The sequence below is a fragment of the Anser cygnoides genome, chromosome 4 (assembly GCF_040182565.1).
Source record: "Anser cygnoides isolate HZ-2024a breed goose chromosome 4, Taihu_goose_T2T_genome, whole genome shotgun sequence".
Classification (NCBI taxonomy): Eukaryota; Metazoa; Chordata; class Aves; order Anseriformes; family Anatidae; genus Anser; species Anser cygnoides.
In genome coordinates, this window is record NC_089876.1 from 74,785,110 (window position 1) to 74,798,181 (window position 13,072).

Sequence of the window (13,072 nt, forward strand, 5' to 3'; positions counted from 1 at the left end):
GTGTCCCAGGTCCCTGTCCCATCGTGGCCAGGTGCTCCTCACCACCCTCCTCCTGCTGCAGCCTCTGCTGCGAGCCAAAATCCTCATCTGATGATGCAGCAGCGTCAAAAAAAATGGGATGCAGCTGCATCAAAACTAAGGCATCCGACAGCACGTCCTGTTTTGATGAAAGCCATAAGCGAAGGCTCTGGGGTTAGCGGCTGCTAGTTGAACTCCAGCTGCTGGAGGTCTCCCATCATTTTTTCCATACCCAGAGGCACAGACGGGTCTGCCTGAGAGCCAAGCATAATGCTGGGGGAAAACAACCCCGAAGCCTGAGTAACAAAGAAGAAAGGATCAAACACGCTTTGCAGCTCTGTTTATCATCACCCCTTGAATAACACCGTTCTTCAAAACGAAGCGCCGGGGTGGGAGTTAACAACGTAATGCCATTCCTGCTCTGCCAACCCTTTCCGTGTCATTTTTACACTTGCACCACATGGAAGAGAAGCCGGTGGGGAAAAAGCAACATGGGAGGAAAACCTGGATCCCGACGGCTCTTGCGACTTCGCGTGCAGGCTTTTTCGTATTTGCTCAGGAACTTGCATGTGTCTGGACACAGCTGCAGCGGTCAGCGGGGCAGCATCTGGCCGATGCTACAACACCGTAGTGCCCCGTCCCGCAGCTCTCGGACACTCACCTGCCAGCATTCACACCTTGCTTTCCCCCATTTGCAGAACAAAAAACCAAACCACCGCACACTGAAAGCATGCTTAGCAACATTTGGGACCTTTCTGCTTTTATATATATATATATCGATGTTGTGTACACAGCAAGTGCTGCTGTGTGCTGCACAAGTGTGATGTCAATATTTTCCCCTCTGAAGATACTGAAGCCAGCCTCTTTTTCTCAACTTTGGCTATTTTTGCTAACTTTTTTTTTTTAATATGCAGGAGAGAGTATTTTAGGAAATGGTTTCTTCTGTTCACAGCTTTTATTTTCTTTAGTAACCCTTTTTAAAATGCTGAGTACACACTTGCTCAGATAAATGTGTATCTGAACACACAGGCGATTATCTTATTTTCATATAATTAATTTTTTTGAGCTTGCATGTGCATTTCCTGCTCGTTTGACCATGTAATAATTAATTAGCATTAATTATATTAGATTGCACCTTCAGAGTCTACACACACATTCAATTAGGAAGGCAGGCTTTTTACAGCACTCTTATTTTCAGAGGGGAAAAGGGGGCATCCGCAAGCTGTGAAAATAGTAGGAAAGGCAGATTTCACATCTGCTGGAGTATTCTAGGAAACCATTGTTATTTTTCAAGGTGTTTAATAAAGGTGCTTACTGAAGAGTAGGGGGCTCTCTGCAGCCCCACGCTGGGCTGCCTTCTCCTCGCCGTGCGCTGACCGCATTCAACTCTTTGGGGCACTTCGTTTTGGGGCATAAACCTGTGAGTAAATAAGAAAGCAATGAGTACAAACAGCCAAAACGGCACTGCTCAGCAGAGAGGGAGGGGAAAGGTGGCTGGGTTCGCCTAGAAGACCGTCTGCAGAAGTCAGTGCCCTGGGGACTGACGCTTCTGAAGCGCTGGCATGAGCAGATGAATCATCTGGGGAATAGGAGAAAATAAAATAGAGAAAAAAAAGAAAAATATATAGAGAAAAAAAAGCCGTCTAGCCCGAGAGCATGCAGATGAGCATCGCGCTGATGCTGGGGATGAATCATCTCCACCTGCCCTGACTCAGAGAAGAAACGGCCGCACAGAGTGAAACGGGGGGTGCCTGTGCTGGCAGTGGGGTAGGGATGACACCCAACCTCCCAAGGGGATGGGGACACGGCACCTCTGTGCCACTGGTGCCAATAAGTGCCTCGGGTGTTCGTGCTATGTATATGCATATGTAGGTATTTGTATCTGGGTGCCTGCATGCGTGCAGCCATAATTTGGAGGGTATTGGCGCTGAGTGCCACTTCTGAAAAAAGCTGAGCATCCTTTTCCTTGTTTTTGGATGAAATGAACTGAACAGCGAGCCTGTTTCACCCTTGCAGAGGTGATGGGAAGGGACAGGGAGAGCTGGCAGAGTGGCCCCAGGATAAAACCCTGATTGTTCTGGATAAAACCCTGCACGTGCACACATCAGTACTTCCATATAGGTACCCATACATCTCCCTCGCTTCTGACGGTGGTGCTGCCAGTGCCCTCCAGCATCGGGGCACAACGCGGGGGGACAGCCCACGGCTCACCCCAACAGCACCAGGACACCTCGGTCCTGACGGCGAAGGAAGTTTTGCCTCCTCTTTTCCAGATGTTGTTGTTCTTTGCTCCTTTCCTGGAGGAAAACCATGCGATTTCTGCAGCTTTTCCTTTTCCTCTCCCATTTCCCCCTCTACCTTGCCAATAACAGCCTTCCTAAAAATAGCAGGCGATTCCTCCTCGATATTGACGGCAGCTCAGCACGTTGGCCAGGCAGAAGCACCGGGACTGTGTCAATACCAGCCCACAGTCCTGAAGCACAAGGGACACAGGGCCAGGCATCACTTTCTCCCACCTTTCCTTGGAAAGCAAACCCAAGAGAGGACGGATACAGACGAAAGGAGGAAGAACAAGCCCTTCCCCAGGCTGCCCTCTGGGAATCAAAATGTTCTTGCCAGAGCAAAAAAAAAAAAAAAAAAAAAAGCCAGAAAAAGAAAAAACCCTAACCCAAGCACTCTCAGATTTTTCAGAATGAGAATTTAAATGGCTGTCAGCCTATCTGCTGACAGCAGAAAGCAGATTGCAAATGTAACGGGATGCAATCAAGGCAGGCGATTCCAGAGAGAGCACCAGAAGGCTTAATATTCGAACTACTGGCACCCACAGCCTTGGCTGATGACTTCGCAGTTGTTTGGGCTGGTTTGTGTTGGCTTTGATATGCAGAGAGCAACGCTTCCTCTACAGGACTGGGAGAAGCCATCGGTGATTTTACAGATTATCCGATGGCTGTTTTTTTTCCCCTACGTATATATTCTCAACACCTTAATGTTAAATAAATATGCTGAGGAAATGAACGACGACAACAAAAAAATCAAGTCCTGACATTGCACATTCAACAGGATGGGCATTTTATAGGCAATTTCCTACCCAGCAGCACTACCTCAGGAGACACAACGCACCTCGAGGACACGACAGGCTTTCGTGCTGCCTAAATATAGCAGAAAGCATCAGAAGGCGAGTGGGGCTCCTGCTGCGCCGGAGCGCACCGCTGAGGGCAGGACGTGGCCGCATCTCTCCGTGGGGAAACCCCACTCCAAATCCCCTTCCTGCAAGAGCAAGCCGCGCTGCCCTCCTGAATTACAGGGGTTAAAGCCCCTCTGAGATTTCTCCTCAGACTTTAAAGAGCCTGGATATTTCAATTAAAAGCTTTTCTCCACCCTTGGGACTCGGCGGATAAACCCGACAGCAGCAGGAGCTGCGCCGCGATGCAGCAGCCAGCCCCAGGTCCACGTCCTCCGGGGGCTGCCTCTGCGGTGCGGCCACCGGCGTGCCTGCAAGCACCCCACTGCTGTCATTACGTGCCTTTATATGCCTGAATTTACATACAGCTACGCAGAAGCTGCCAAGGAAAAGCAGGATCAGCACAACAGCGGGCACAAACTTTTCGCAGCGATGAAAATCGGCGCAGATTTTTAATCTGCTCCGGGAAGAGAAGCATCTCAAAAAGCCAGCCAATGCCTGCCCCAAAGGGCACTCCAGAAACTCCCCCATGCAGGGGCAGCTCCTCTTCCCCCCACAAGTCATTGCCCTAAAACCAGCTTCATTTCCTTCCCTCTTCCATCCCTTGCTACCCACTGGTGTTATTTTACCCACCCCCCTGCAAGGAGAGCCTTTCCACGCTACAGCAAGCTGCTCCAAAATGATGATTTTGAAGCGTATCTCCTTTTTATCGACTGTGAAAACCTGTGCACCATGCCAGCCCCTCCTCAGCTTCTCTTCTCCAGCTGCTTGGCTCTTTTGGGACCACGTTGGGATTTCGGGGCCCATGCTGGGATTTCAGGGGTCACAATGAGATCTTGGAGCTGGCAGGTGGGGATGGAGAGGGCATCTCCCATCACCACCTTTCACCACAGTACTTGGTGCCTCACAGCGAGCCATCAGCCACCAAGACTTCAGGTCTCCTTCAACAACAAATGAGCATAAACAGCAACCCCTCCTTCTAGCCCCTTCCCCGGCTCTGTGTTTAAGTTTTTTCCTACTTGCTGCTCACAGCCTTCTTATTTTGGCAGGGCCCCAAGTTGCCGCCACCTGCCAGCTCCCCCTCTGCAGCCTGGCCAGCCCTCCGTGCTTCACTTGGTCTTCATCCCTCGCTGATGTCAGCAGCTGATGCTTCCCTCCAAAGGCTACAGCATTGGTTAAAAAACACAAATTCCTTGAGATTATTGGATCAAGAGCACACGGCAGCTCTGCATGCAGGCAGGGGTCCCACCTTCCTTGTGGCAGCCCCATGGAGTTGGGAGAGAAGTATCAGCTAGGTTAAATAACACAGATTTACATACGTACACACACTTACCATGCCACTAACCTAACGCAGAGGCGTATGGATGGATGGATGGATGTGGAAGGTCGCTGCCCTCCCTTGAGAGAGGCCCTGGCTCCCTGCGCTGGGGAAAGCCAGCCACGTTGCTGGTTCGGTCCCGTTAATGCAATTAGCACCGATTAATATGGGTGACTAGATGTGAAAGACGAAAGCACCTCGCTGTTTCTGTCCCACCCACATTTATTAATTTGAGCCCTGCCCTTTCCATAAACTTGCTGCTCCCCTGACCTCCCTCGGGCTGAGCAGCCTCGATTATTTTTGTTGCCTGAGAATTAACCTCTTCGGGGTAACCCCTTGTGTCGCCCTTGAACCAAAGCAGCAGCACGAGCGACATACAGCCACAACCCACGGACTAGGCTGCACCATGCCGGCCGTCTCTGAGCTCGCCACACTGCCTCCTGCAGGCACAGCCTCCACAGAAAGGCTCTGCCACCTACCCTGTCCACAATGAATTAAGAAAAAGCTCTGCTTGCGCTTAAAAATGAGAACCTTTTAGAAGGGATCTACCTTTAGTCACTGTCTGTGGCATTTTGCTTTGCCGTTGTCTGCCAGGTCAAAGAACTCACAGCTACTAAAAGCGTTTTCTTTTCCTTGCGTCCATTTGAGGACGGTGAACTCAACCTTCCCTGTCTTGAAATAAATAGACTGAGCTTCTTTGCACCTCCCAGGGGTAGACAAGTCTTTCTGACCTGCCAAAAACGGTCAGGAAATGATGGCAAGCTGGCAGGTCCGAACCCTCTCCAAACTGCCAGAATCATTTGGATGTGCCCCCACGGAGGCTGCGGCCACCTTCCCAGGGCTCCCCTCATCCCCACTGAGAGCAGCACCCCAGAGCCATCCCCTCTGCCCCACCGAGCCTCCTCTCCACCTCCAGAGATCATTCTCCTGGCACAGGACCCCCATTTGCTCTCCTCGCTGTTCCCTAAGTGAGCCGTGCCCCTCTCCGCCTGTACACCGACCTGTGGCTTGTCCCCCAGGCCTCCGCAGTGCCGGGCACGTCGTGCTGCTGCAGCTCTGCTGGGGCTCCAAACGCTTCCTGTTTATTTTCCATACCTCTGGCACAGTTTCTGAAGGAATTAAAAACAAATCTGTTTATCTTCACTAAATCCCTCTGCCGATAAGGGCGTTAGTCGTTCTTATTTGCAAATGGAAAAGCAAGGCAACGTGGGGCTGAAAGCAAAAATTTCATACAGCAGATTCCCTCACTTGAGGCGCCCTGGAAGCATCCTAAATTTTCTGAAGCTGCCCTCTACAACTCATGCCCCTTAAGCTGCTTCAGTCTGGGGACCTCACAGAGAACAGGATGCTGGCACACAGGCCGGGGGCTCATCCACAGCTTTTTCCCAGACGAGAAGAAAATAGGTCGCAGGATATGTGGCCTTCAGAGCCTGTGGCCACGATCTCCCATTGCACAGCAATCACTTTTTAATACACCTGATTTTCCACAAAAAAAAAAAATAAATAGCAAAGCAGAGATTGTCCCCGCAGCTACAATTCCTGTTACGACTGCCACTACTTTTTACCAGCTCCACAGAACCATTTTTGCCGTGTCCCGCGGCACCCCATGGGACGGAGGAGACGGGGCAGGCTGTCACCACCCATCTGGGCAGGCTTCTCAGGCTGCACTACACGAGGTCTCATTGCCTTGTCCTGGTCAATAGCGAGACCTTCTCCCTCCTCGTGCAATGAACTGGATAAAACGACCAAATTCCTGAAATCCGCAGTCGTATCTTCAATCTACGTATTGCAAATGATCTAAATAAAAGTGAGCACTACTGATTTTCTGTTATTGCCACTAATGACACCCGTGGATGTCAAGCTTACCTGAAAGAAGCCACCTTTCCCCTACAGGCACTGCAGTCTCTGTTCAGGCGCCCCTTTTAAAAAAGCAGTTTGCACGAGAAAAGTGCTCAGCCCCACAGTTGTCTTCTACCCTCATTTTCTGAGGAAGCTGGGGTCAGTTTCCAGGGAGAAATCGCACCAAGCACCTCTTGGGGAACAGCACCCACAGGGATTTAACCCTTAGTCATTCTCCTTGAATTTGTTATGAACCCAAAATCGCATTCAGGGACACAGGGCAGTGGCCCCCAGAACATCTGCAGCCGCTGCTGCTCAGCCCACCCGAGCGTATTTTGGGTCAGGGCAGCGGAGGGATGGTGTCGGCCCCATCCGTCAGCTTTGAAGCTGGGCCGCGGGGTGGGACCCTGCACGCACAAACGGATGTCTTGGGACCCGAGAAAGCCCTGTGTGTGTGTACAAAGCACAGCAAAATGATGGTTCGCTGAACCAGTCCCGCTGCCTTTCCCACAGGCATTGCAGCGCCTCGTCCTGACAGGGCCCGGTGGATGCTGCTGTGATCCGGACACGGCCTGTGAAGAACAAGCGTCCCTCCGTGGAAGACAGAGATCAACACATACACAGAGAAAGGACCTTCAGAGGGGTTTTTTTGGCCCATCATGCTGACCGTGCCAGTCCTCCAGGCTCCCCAGTTTGCTCGGGAGGCGAAGGGGCTGTCGAGCCTCTCACGGAGATGTTCACCCTTCCTCGCAGGGCCAAGACAGCATGCACGAAACAATGTGGGGAGCTGCAGGCTCAGTAGAAACAAAATAATTTTGGCGTCAAACTGGTTTTCACACAGAAATATTAAGTCCAAAAATTTGGCCCACTGCGTGAAGCAGACAGTTAATACAAACCCGCTTATTCTTCAGTGCAGGGTGAAAAGTGTTTTGCACTGTGCGTCCTCCCGAGTGTTTCACACAGAGGTTTGAGGGGGACAAACACAGGATACCCCGTCGGTCAGCTACAGCCAGATTTGCTGATTGCAGCTTTGGAGTCAGAAGGAAACAGCTCATGGCTTGCACCCTGGGCACCCCAGAGTCCTTCACAGCCCGCCTGTCCCTCGCTCCCAAGGCACTGGGCATGGGGAGCAAGCTTTTCCCCCGGCACAGGTGGTTTTTAACCTGTCAATCCAATTAGTGTGTGCAATGCATAATTGCACGCACAAACGCTACCACTGCCAAGCGGCAGGATGCTTCTGAATTGACACTTTGCCTGTGAAATGTCCCAGCCTTGCACTGAAGGATGGTTTCACCTGGGGAAAGAAGGAGCACAATGTCATATATAACCTGAAACTGCTCCCCCAGATATCTGCCTTTTGGTAGGACTCTTGACTCCATGCATGTAATGGTTTGAAGCTGAAATTGCTGTATTTTTCTTTTCACTGCTTACAGAGGCAAAAGCCCACCTGGTCTGCCTGGCAGAATCAGCTCCAGAGCAGTGCCTGATTTAAGTGCCTTTTCAGAGAAGCTGCACATTCTCCCTTTGCAGCTTTTTTGAAACACACGCACAGCTTCAGGCTGGGAACGGCACGTTCAGGAGGTGAACGAGACGTTCTTTCTTTTTCTTCTCTCCCTTTTTTAGTTCCTGTGGACGCTGCAGGAAGAAGCGAGCAGGTCTGGTGGATGCACGGTCTGGAGCTTGCTGCTCCATCACATAGACACATAAGGCGTGCTTTCTTCTCTGGATTTTAAGAGACCTGCTGTAGGGGGCTATGACTTGGGAGGTTGGCCAGTCCTGGGCTGAGGTTTAGGATTTTAAGCCTAGACATTATCAGCAACCACTCTGTTTTATCATCTTTTTCCCCAGCTCTTTTAGGGTGAGGATGTGGGGAGGTTTTAGGTCACTCGTCGCTGTGGTCAAGTTCAGGCACTTGTTCCTCCCCGTTTGATAGGCAGAGACGTGGCAAGACAAAACGGGTCAAATTTTCTCATTCAATAAATACGTGGAAGTCAACGGAGCTGCTCCAGGAGGGAACTTGGATCCGCGCCTCTCCCCTTCGGCTGCTCCCAAATAGCAGGAAACCCGCACCGTGGAGCGAGCCGCGTCTGACAGAGGCGTGTGTAGCAGAAAGCAGCTGATTTGGAAGCCAAGAGGTCCTGCGGTCTGCCGAAACGTGGCAGGACTACGGGAGGGCAGCGGGTCAATTAGGAGGCTTGTAGGTCAAGAGAGCTTAGCAGCACCGCGCCGCGAAGGGGAGGCTTCGGCGAGCGCGCCCGGTGTCGTGGGAGGCTGGTTCAGCAGGGCTGCTCCGGGTTTTATCCAGCCCGTTGATTACAGCGGGCTGTCATTAGGGCAGGGAAGTTCAAAACAAAACAAAACAACACAAAAAAAGAAAAAAAAAACAGGTGGGTGAAAGAAAAGAATAGAGAAGCGAACCACACCTATGACAGGAAGCATTTAAAAAATGCACGCTTCTCCCACATTCGTACGTGCAGGTCAGATATGCATGAGTTGTCTCTTTCTTATCTCGAGCACAGGAGCACGGGCAAACAGCAAAGAATCCCGTCTTGGCGTAAAAACCCCGCTGGTGGCTTCAGGGTGGTTGGCGGGTTTTTGGTTTTCTTTTTTTTTTTTCACCTCACCAGCCCTGCAGCTGCTCGCTTGTGCAAAGGGCTTGAAGCCAGCAGCGCAGGGCAGGGTCCAGAAACCAGGGTGCCAAAACCAGGCACCTCTTCCTTCAGCTGGGACGAGCTCAAGCTGTGCCAGGGAGGGTCGGCTCACCCAGCACTGCAAACACGGCGGAAAAGCACCTGGAGGGAGGCCAGGCTGGTGCCGTGCAGAGGGAGAAGGAGCAGGGGACGGAGGCGAGCCGTCGGTGAGCCCGCTGAGCGCAGGGAGCCGCACTTTGCACCCAAGGTGTCAGCTGGATGTGCCACGCCAGGGGGGAAAAGCAACCCCGGGATCTCACGTGCATAAAGACTTAAATGAGTCTGAAATGCTGACTGAAGCCTGCTGGAAAGCAAGCAGGTGCTGTGAAGGCGCGCACACACAAAAAAAGTGGCAAGATCAAGACAGACCTCGACCATTCTTTGTGTCGTTTGCTGTTCTGGAAAGAGACAGCCCAAGCTTATTTGCACAGGTTTGTCAACGAGACGCTGCTGAACTCAGGTCCACGGAAGCAAACACAAAGACCTTTGTGTTGAAAACCCATGTATTTCCATACGGGGCAGGACAGGCGGGCCAGCACGTTTCCCTGGGCCGGGGAGGGCGAGCTCCAGGCAGCCCCAAAACCCTGGCACCGCCGGGGGCCCGAAACGGCACTGGCAGCGTGGCCGAGCTAGGGTGGGTGGCAGGGGGAGCCTCACACCTCTGGGCTGCTCCTGGCAGGCTGTGCAGAAATTAAAGCAAAACCAAAACCCGGGCAGCAACCCGTGATGCGGAAAGCAAATCACTTCTGCGACCACTCGAGCTTCCTAAAAAGCGCTCTGCCCTGCTCGCCTTGCTGCTTTCCCAGGGCCGGGGACTCGGCTTCCCCCCGGCCTCGGGGGGCAGAGCGGCCTGTGGGGTGGGGTGGGAGCACCGTGCAGCCCCAAAAGGCCCTCCGCGTCCCCAAAATGCCGGCCCAGGTAGAGCTGCTCCAGTTAGGACACCGAGGCGGTGTTTTGGGAGCGCGGAAGCCTGAGGGCGTGGGTTTGGCAGCCCCTTACTTGTCTGGAGCAGCGCGGGGAGGCGAAGCCGGGGTCTGTCACCTGCTGAGGAGGTCGGGGAGATGCAGGGTAGCTGGGTCTTGCTCGGGGGGGTTCTCCTGCAGGGAAAAACGAAACGCAAGTGCCAGCATCGCCCCGCTGTTCCATGGGCACGCAAAGGCAGGCAGCCGTGCTGCTGGACATCCACTCGGCTGCGGCACGTGGGTCGTGACACGGGGCTTCCTTTGGAGGAACGCGGGGGAGATTTTGCTGCTGATTTATGTGGGGGGGTGTTTGGGGTGTGATTGTTTGTTTCTTTTAATGTACATTTTCTTCAATATCCAACGTGTTACCCAGCGACACTGCCTGCTTCTCAGGTGACCTGGTGGGGCCCCCGCTCCTGTGGTGAAGCCCCTGCCCAGAGGGGCTGCGGCTGCCGTGGGGAGACACACAGCCCCCATGGGTGCCCTGCTCCTGACTGCCTGGGCGGGGGGGAGGAAAAGGGGTCCAAAAAAAAGAAAAAAGAAAAAAGAAGAAAAGAAAAAACAAGAAAAAAGAAAAAGGAGATAAAAAAATTAAAAAAGCAAAAAAAGGAAAAAAGAACAAAGGAAAAAAGAAAAAAGAATAAAAGGAAAAAAAAAGGAAAAAAGGAAAAGAAAAAAGGAAAAAAGAAAAGAAAAAGGAAAAAAAAGGAAAAGTAAAAAAAGGAAAAGGGAAAAAGGAAAAAAAATAGAAAAGGAAAACTGGGAAAAGGAAATTTTAAAAAGCAAAAGAAAGCAAAAAAAGTCAAAAGAGAAAAAAAGCAAAAAAAGGAGAAAAATAGAAAATGGGAAATAAAATAAAGAAAAAAAGCAAAAAAAAGAAAGAAGCCATATAAAAACGTGAAAAAAAACAAATGAAAAAATGAAGAAAAGTGGAAAAAAATGAAATGAAAAGGCGAAAAAAGACCAAATAAAAAGAAAAAAAAAGGAAGAAAACAAAACAAGAAAGGAAGATAATTGGAAAAAGGGAAATAAAAAAGGGGAAAGAAAGCCAAATAAAAAGAAAAAGGAAAAAAGCAAAAGAGAAAAAGAAGAAAAACGGAAAAAAAAGGAAATAAAAAAGGGGAAAAAAGGCGAAAAAAGGAAAAAAAAAAAAGAAAAAGGCTTAAAAGCCCGAAAAAAAGCCCAAAATCACGAAAACAGAAGCCGAACCGAGGAAAGCCCCTCACGCCGGAACAAGCCCGGTAAGGAAGCGGGGGGGCGGGCAGGGGGGGTCCATGCGCGTGCCCGCGCCCGCCCCCGCGGCCGCATCACGGGGGCGCGCGGCGCTGGTTGTGGGGGGGGGGGGGAGCGGTGCGCGCGCGGGGCGGCGCGCGGGGCGGTCGCCGACGTCAGGGCGCCGCGTGCCGCTGGGTGCGGGGTCCCGGCGGGCGCGGAGCAGAAGGAAGCAAGATGGCGGCCCTGTAGGAGCGGGGAGCGGAGCGCAGCGCGGCGCGGGGCGGTGCGGGCTGCCCGGCGGCAGGGCGGAGGGACGCGGCGCAGGTCAGGGCGGCTCCCGGCGGCCGGCGGCGTGCGGGGAGGGAGAGGAGGGGGGGAGGGAGGGGAGAGGGACGCGGAGAGGGACGGGGGGCGGCGGGGCGCCCGCGGGGGGTGGTCGCCGCGGCGCCCCCAACATGGCGGCCGCCTGACAGAGGCGCCGGGGGGCGCCGCCGGCCCCGGCCCCGAGCCTTTGTCCGGGCGGGGGGCTCGGCCCGGCCGCGCACCCCTCCGGGGGGCTCCGGGAGCGGGGCTGCGGGCCGGCCCCGGCTTTGTGGCGCTCCCCGGCCCCGGCCGACACAAAGGCGGGGCGGCGAGGGGGGCCGGGGGGAAGCGAAACCCGCTCCTGGGGGGCGAGGGGGAAGCGGCTGCGAGCCTCGCCGCCAGGCTTCCCTTTTTTTTTTTTTCTTTTTTTTTTTCTTCTTTTTTTTTCCTCTTATTTTTCTCTCCCCCACCGCCCCGCGTTGCTAAATCCTGCCGTCGGGGCCGCTTGCACAACGTGGCTGCGGGGAAACGGGCTGCGGGGGGCGCGTCCCCCCCCAAAAAAAAAACGTCGCCTGAGGTGGGAGGGGGGGGGGAGACACGAGGGGACCCCGAGCCGCCCCCCTGGGCCGCGGAGAGGCGGCAGCCCCTTCGCTCCCTGCCCCGCTCGGCGAGCCCTCATCACAAGGTTTGTTTTCCATGATGAGCCGCATGCAAATCGCGCAGCCCTCGAGCGGCACCCGGGCACGGCGGCGGCGAGCCGGGCTGCCTGCCTTCCTCCTCCTCCTCCTCCTCCTCGGGAGCTGGGGAGTCGCGGCGGTGAGGAGACGGACAGTGTCCCCGGTGAAAGCAGGGCAGTGGGTGTTGCTCGGCGGCTAATGAGGCCGCGCCGTTTGCATGTGAATGGCAGGTTGGCTGGCTGCAGCGGGGGGTGAGCTGTAGTAACGGCGTTACCTTCCTTCGCTCGTGTGTATTCCGCCCCGGCACTTTCTCCCGGCGGTTGTGAAGTGCAAAGCGGGACGCGGTCGCCGGCGGTGAGATGCTAACGGCCCGGGGCCGCGTAGGAGGGCGAGCTGCGGGGTGATCCGGCTGGCTGGAAGGTGGCAAAACCGACACCGTGGTCCCTGCGGTGTCCTTTAAAGAGAAGCCCTCGGCGTGGCAGGCTGGCCGTGGGTTATAAATCATCCTGCCTCTTATCTTCTGGGAGTTGGACAAATTTGCTTAAGTGATGTGTGATGAACGCATTAGCCCCTTTTATCAGTAGCCGCAGAAAACGAACGTGTTTCTCTGAGTCCTTAGGGCTGCTCGCCCCTCAGCCGTCGTTACCTTTCCCCAAACTCCTCGCCCTCTTGGTGGGCTTCTCCTTTCTTTTCCTCGTCGCCTCAAAAACTGACTTCTCTCACCCCTCCGAATAAAGGTAAGCTTATGCTGTTTATGTATAGTTTTCTGCTTGCTTGTGTATCATGGTTAAAGCTCTGTAACTAAGAATGGTCACATAACAGTTTTTGATAGACTGTCACGCTACTTCTTTCAGCTCTTTCTCTCTCGA

General features: G+C 53.4%; 2 protein-coding genes across 6 annotated transcripts in view; one reads left to right on the plus strand and one right to left on the minus strand.

Moving 5' to 3' along the window:
- Nucleotides 1-12,617, minus strand: part of CXXC4 (CXXC finger protein 4) — a 155,165-nt gene extending 142,548 nt beyond the window's left edge. For 3 of the 4 annotated variants that reach the window (XR_010831554.1, XR_010831552.1, XR_010831550.1), the window contains exons 1-3: nt 6,384-7,963; nt 5,519-5,626; nt 1,334-1,436 (exon numbers count right to left, since the gene is read on the minus strand). The gene's annotated coding sequence lies outside the window, so the exon portion shown is untranslated. Of the gene's footprint in view, nt 1-1,333; nt 1,437-5,518; nt 5,627-6,383; nt 7,964-10,045; nt 10,144-12,477 lie in introns of those variants that run through there. The other variant, XR_010831551.1, reaches the window with a different exon arrangement.
- Nucleotides 11,384-13,072, plus strand: part of TET2 (tet methylcytosine dioxygenase 2) — a 69,953-nt gene continuing 68,264 nt past the window's right edge. Inside the window, exon 1 of one of the 2 annotated variants that reach the window (XM_066996828.1) lies at nt 11,384-11,547. The gene's annotated coding sequence lies outside the window, so the exon portion shown is untranslated. Of the gene's footprint in view, nt 11,548-12,800; nt 12,941-13,072 lie in introns of those variants that run through there. The other variant, XM_013195734.3, reaches the window with a different exon arrangement.